The sequence below is a fragment of the Dendropsophus ebraccatus genome, chromosome 4 (assembly GCF_027789765.1).
Source record: "Dendropsophus ebraccatus isolate aDenEbr1 chromosome 4, aDenEbr1.pat, whole genome shotgun sequence".
Lineage (NCBI taxonomy): Eukaryota > Metazoa > Chordata > Amphibia > Anura > Hylidae > Dendropsophus > Dendropsophus ebraccatus.
In genome coordinates this window covers 52,440,909-52,447,176 of record NC_091457.1, presented here as the reverse complement: position 1 = coordinate 52,447,176, position 6,268 = coordinate 52,440,909, and the positions used below count along the sequence as shown (strand labels likewise).

General features: G+C 45.2%; 1 protein-coding gene across 1 annotated transcript in view; it reads left to right on the top strand.

Moving 5' to 3' along the window:
* The first annotated feature begins 612 nt into the window (after positions 1-612).
* The window catches only part of CCDC73 (coiled-coil domain containing 73), a 76,137-nt gene continuing 70,481 nt past the window's right edge, over positions 613-6,268 (top strand). Inside the window, exon 1 of the mRNA XM_069965780.1 lies at positions 613-739. The gene's annotated coding sequence lies outside the window, so the exon portion shown is untranslated. The remainder of the gene's footprint in view (positions 740-6,268) is intronic.

Sequence of the window (6,268 nt, the reverse complement as noted above, 5' to 3'; positions counted from 1 at the left end):
CTGCTGTGCCCCAGTAGTGACAATATACCCCTGTATTGCCCAACACAAACACAAAAAACCCCATTATACTCACCTGAAGCGGGTCCCTCAATCTTCTTGCTTCAGCCTGTCAGCCGTGTGAATAGACCTTCCAGCAGGCGCACTGATGTCACGTCAGCGCCTGCTGGAGGAGAGACATCATGTCCAGGCTCTGCAGGGGGATGTGTGCCGGGCAAGGTGCGAGGGCGGCATCGGCGTTGCTGCGTGCACGGAGAGAAGCTGTATGCAGTGTGCGGGGGCAGGACAGTGTGCGGTGCGGGGAGAAAGAGGAGCGGTCTGCCCTGCGGTGCGCGGGTGGATTAGGGGGACATTTGTGAGGCCAATGTGGGGTGCGCTGACAGGTCAGTTGCGCCTCCTAGCTGTCGGCACTGGGTGGGGTCCAGGAGCCGAACTGTAGTATAAGTATAAGCTTGTCGTGAGGTGACAGAAGTTTGCGCGGTTAAAGGACGGGCCGGAAGTGACGTCACCGCAGCGGACCGTGACTGAACGCGACCCCTGAGGTGAAGTGCGAGCGGATGTGGCTGTCCCTCTTGGGTACCGCGCGGCAGTACTGCTAGAGCGGCTGTAAGCCGCACACGGGCGGTATCTGGGGGAATTTTGCATATGCGTCTTAGCATCTGTATCTCATAAGATACTGGCAGTCGGCCAGTGGGGAAAGTGGGGAGTATACAGACAGGTGCCATCCCACCATCAGCTGCTGGTATGAGACCAATGCTTCTACACTGTAGGGCTGGTATACAGTGTGTTACCAGTTACCACTGATCTCCAGGAGTATACAGCGTGTTACCAGTTACCACTGATCTCCAGGAGTATACAGCGTGTTACCAGTTACAACTGATCTCCAGGAGTATACAGCGTGTTACCGGTTACCACTGATCTCCAGGAGTATACAGCATGTTACCAGTTACCACTGATCTCCAGGAGTATACAGCGTGTTACCAGTTACCACTGATCTCTAGGAGTATACAGCATGTTACCAGTTACCACTGATCTCTAGGAGTATACAACGTGTTACCGGTTACCACTGATCTCTAGGAGTATACAGCGTGTTACCGGTTACCACTGATCTCTAGGAGTATACAGCGTGTTACCAGTTACCACTGATCTCCAGGAGTATACAGCGTGTTACCGGTTACCACTGATCTCCAGGAGTATACAGCATGTTACCAGTTACCACTGATCTCTAGGAGTATACAGCGTGTTACCAGTTACCACTGATCTCTAGGAGTATACAGCATGTTACCAGTTACCACTGATCTCCAGGAGTATACAGCGTGTTACCGGTTACCACTGATCTCTAGGAGTATACAGCGTGTTACCGGTTACCACTGATCTCCAGGAGTATACAGCGTGTTACCGGTTACCACTGATCTCCAGGAGTATACAGCGTGTTACCGGTTACCACTGATCTCCAGGAGTATACAGCGTGTTACCGGTTACCACTGATCTCCAGGAGTATACAGCGTGTTACCGGTTACCACTGATCTCCAGGAGTATACAGCATGTTACTGGTTACCACTGATCTCCAGGAGTATACAGCATGTTACCGGTTACCACTGATCTCCAGGAGTATACAGCGTGTTACCGGTTACCACTGATCTCCAGGAGTATACAGCGTGTTACCGGTTACCACTGATCTCCAGGAGTATACAGCATGTTACCGGTTACCACTGATCTCCAGGAGTATACAGCGTGTTACTGGTTACCACTGATCTCCAGGAGTATACAGCATGTTACCGGTTACCACTGATCTCCAGGAGTATACAGCGTGTTACCGGTTACCACTGATCTCCAGGAGTATACAGTGTGTTACCTGTTACCACTGATCTCTAGGAGTATACAGTGTGTAACCGGTTACCACTGATCTCTAGGAGTATACAGTGTGTTACCAGCTACCACTGATCTCTAGGAGTATACAGTGTGTTACCAGTTACCACTGATCTCCAGGAGTATACAGTGTGTTACCTGTTACCACTGATCTCTAGGAGTATACAGCATGTTACCGGTTACCACTGATCTCCAGGAGTATACAGTGTGTTACCAGCTACCACTGATCTCTAGGAGTATACAGTGTGTTACCACACAGGGTTACAAAAGCACACAGGGTGAATCCAAGGAAACAAGTTAGATACTTTGTCTCATGTAAATGGATATTATGTTCAATGAGTAAACAAAAATACACCTACACTCCATTGTAAACCAAATGCACGAACACTGTAGGGGTGTCTTGACCATGTAAAGTAACTACTGTACATCTTGCCTCTGCAACAAGCAGATCAGCATTTGGTCATCAAAAGCATCTACCACTCAACGCTACTATTTTAAGTGTATAAGCACCTCACATATAGTGCAATAACTACCTATCAATCTATATAAGTGCATAGACATATATCACCCATGTTGCCATTGTCCCCGTGCCAAAGGTTGCCAAATCATGCTCATATATGGGTGCCAAACCACGCTTTTATTTGGTATTACACCTTATCTCAGCCAAGCAGTCTACCTATAAACATTGTAAATTCGCCAGCACTATTGCATGCAGATTAATTTGTAGCTTCTTTCATTTAGTGAAGTGTAAAAATTTGTAAAACTCACAAAATGCACATAAAATCTACACAATTCTTGAGAAAAATGTTAAAGGGCATTTATCACCTACATTTATCACCTACATTGTCAAACTGGCCACGCCAGTTTGACACAGGGCTGCAAGTTTAAGGGTAGCTTAACACGTACCAGATTCGCAGCGGATTTCATGATGCAAGTTTGCAGCGAAATCCACTGCGAATCCATGTAGTGTGAAGGTCTATTGATTGCACTGGGGATATGTAACCCGGCCCCTTTAAGCGGGGGGCTGCCGAAACCGCAGCCCCCTCCCCAGAGCATACATTACCTGCAACTTTTAAACTTACAGCCTTGTGTCAAATTGGCGTGGCCTAGAGTTCCCATGCCCTAGGCTTGCACCGCCTTTCCATCCCTCCTCCCCGCCCTCCTCACCATTAGTAACGCCCCTGGGCAGCATTTTTCCTATTGATCACCTGTCTCAACACTGCACAGGTGTCTTAACTATTCAGTACATGTGCCGTGTTCACACAGGTGATGAATAGAATTCCTGTCTGGCGCATTCCTAATGGTGAAGAGGGTGGGGAGGAGGGATGGAGAGGCAGTGTAAGCTTAGGGCATAGACACTCTAGGCCACGCCAGTTTGACACAGGGCTGCAAGTTTAAAAGTAGTTTTTTAGGACAATAACTGCATCACCTGCCGAATGGACCCCAGGACAGATCTTGGATTAAAAGCACCTGTCCAAAGGTGCAAGTAGTTTGGGGGGGGGGGCAGATTGTGGGTACAGAGTCGCTTTAAGTGTGTGTAGGATGTCCTTTAAGAGGATGTACCATCAGGTACACTCTTAAAAATAATTTTTGAACCGCGGCCCAATTCCCGCGTACGGCGACGTTCTATTCATGGTTACCGGGCCAGGTTGAAGCAATGGAGGCGGGCCGGTCCGTCCCCAGTGGGAGGAAACCCCTGCCCCTCCATGACATTAGAATCAATATATTTGTTAGAGGCAAAAAAAAAGTTGCAAAACATTTTGAGTACAGAAAGGCCTTTTTGTCTAATAAAAGCCTATTATAATGTTTCTCAAAATAACTTGTACTATTGATTTCTGCAAAATAAATTTAAATGACAGTTACACTTTAACCCTTTTTCGCAAAATGACGTTCCCGGAATGTCATGTAAAGCAGGTAGTTCTTGCAACATGACGTTCCAGGAATGTCATGCTGTTCCTGCCTCACCCTGCTGTCCCTAGCGATGATCGGGTAGCAGGAGCCTCCCTGCCCCAAGGCAGTTAACCCCGTATGACCGCAGCGTCTATGCTATTTCGGTGGTTACCTTAGCAACCCAGACACTGCTTAATGCGTCTGGGCTGCTATGGATTATAACGATCAGGCCCCTGCACTGAGGCAGGGGTCTTATCTTCTGAACACTGACAGCTCATTCACTCTATAATACATTCCAGCACTGATCATGTGCTGTAATGTATTATAGATGCACCTGTAAAAGTAAGTTAAAAAAACACACACACAAATACTTAGTTAAATAAATAAATTAATTAAATAAATAAATATAAATAAATAAAAATGAAATAAATATACACATCCCCCCCCTTTATAAATGATCCTCTATAAAAAGAAAATACACATATTTGGTATCGCCGCGTCAGTAATGACCATGTCTTTTTACCTGTTACATTAATTATCCCACCCCATTAACAAACTTACCAAAATGACATTTTTTTTGTTAATCCCGCCCTCTTAAAAATATAGAAAAAAAGCTATCAAAACGACTTATGTACCCAAAAGGTGTACCGCTAAAAACATCAGCTTATGCCGCAAAATAAAGCCCTCGCATAACTCCATTGGCGAAAAAATAAAAATATTACTGCTCTTACAATTTGCAAGACACAAACAGTTTTTATAGTATAAATGCCATAAACTATAACAAAAGTTATATAAAATTGATATTGCTGTAATTGTACCGACCTGACGAATAATGATAACGTCATATGTAACGTATAGTAAACAGTGTACAAAAAAAATGATAAAAAACAGCTGCTAAATTGTGTTTTTTTATTCGTACCACCTCATAAAAAATTAAAAAATGATCAGGGTGTCACATGTCCTCCTGAATGGTACAGATGGAAATGTCAACTTGTGTTACACAAATATTTTGGCACCGCAAGGCCTCTGTGACATGGTATAATGGCAAAAAAAAAACTGATATAGGTCTCGGTCATGTCTGCGGCCTGTGGTTGAGTCAGAGATATGGGAGATTTCTAGAAACATTGGGATAAGCGGAATAAATATTGAGTTACATTTCTCAGATGGTAGTTGCTGTGTTAGAAGAAAAAATGGATTAAAATAGAATATCTGCCAAAAAAAGGAAAATTTTAAATTTCCCCTTAACTTTCTTAAATTTCTACGAAACACCTAAAAGATTAATAAACTTATGCTACTTTGAATACTTTGAGGGGTGCAGCTTTTACAATGGAGAGATTTATGGGAGTAACTAACATACAGGCCCCACAAATCCACTTCAGAACTGAACTGGTCCCTAATAAAATCAGAATTTGAAATTTTCCTGCAAAATTTCCAAGCCGTCCAAAAAGCAGTTGTCTTTGTCTAAGGCCCCCGTTCACACAGAGCAAGAACGGCGGAATTGTCTGCCACGGAAAGCCGCCAGCCTCTGTGTCATAAAGACACTCTATGGGAGGCACGCGCAGCTCCTCTCCCCGTACTAAAGAACATGTTCATTCTTTAGCGCTGAGAGATGCTGCACGCGCGCCTCCAATAGAGTGTCATTATGACAGGAAGGCTGGGGACTAGCTGCATCCATTGCACACAGAAAGAAGAGAATTTGCTTTATATCTTTGCCTTATTCACTCAGAAGTCAGCCAGGTCACAGCCCTGGGTACAGGAAAGTCATTCTCTGTGGCCTCCCAATCTGGAGCCTAATACACAAATATTTTACCTAAAAGAAGAAGGCAGAGCAAATTGTATTATAACCTTATTGAGTTATGTAAATTCGATTCATATTTCTTATTTATTCTGTCATATCTACCTGGGCTATGTTCACACAACATATTTTTTCGTATTTCTACGCCCGTTGTTGCCGACTGCAACAATGGCCGTAGTTAATATAAGAAAATACGTTAGCCGTGTGTCTGTCAGTTTTCTGGGGCCGCTATTCAGTGTCGGTAACCACGCCAGATTGTCTGTAACCACCCACTTGTTGTCCGTAACAACCGCACATTGCCCGTACCCACTGCACGTTGCCCCTAACCACTGCACATTGCCCGTAACAACCCCAGATTGTCCGTAACCACCCCAGATTGTCTGTAACCACCCCAGATTGTCTGTAACCACCCCAGATTGTCTGTAACCACCCCAGATTGTCTGTAACCACCCCAGATTGTCCGTAACCACCCCAGATTGTCTGTAACCACCGCAGGTTGCCCGTAACAACCACAGGTTGTCCGTAACCACCGCACATTTCCCATAACCACTGCACATTGTCCGTAACCACCCCAGATTGTCCGTAGCTCCCCCAGATTACCTGTAACCACACCAGATTGTCTGTAACCTCCCCAGATTGTCTATACGCACTTCACATTGTCCATAACCACCCCAGATTGTCCGTAACCGCCGCAGGTAGCCTGTAACCACCGCAGGT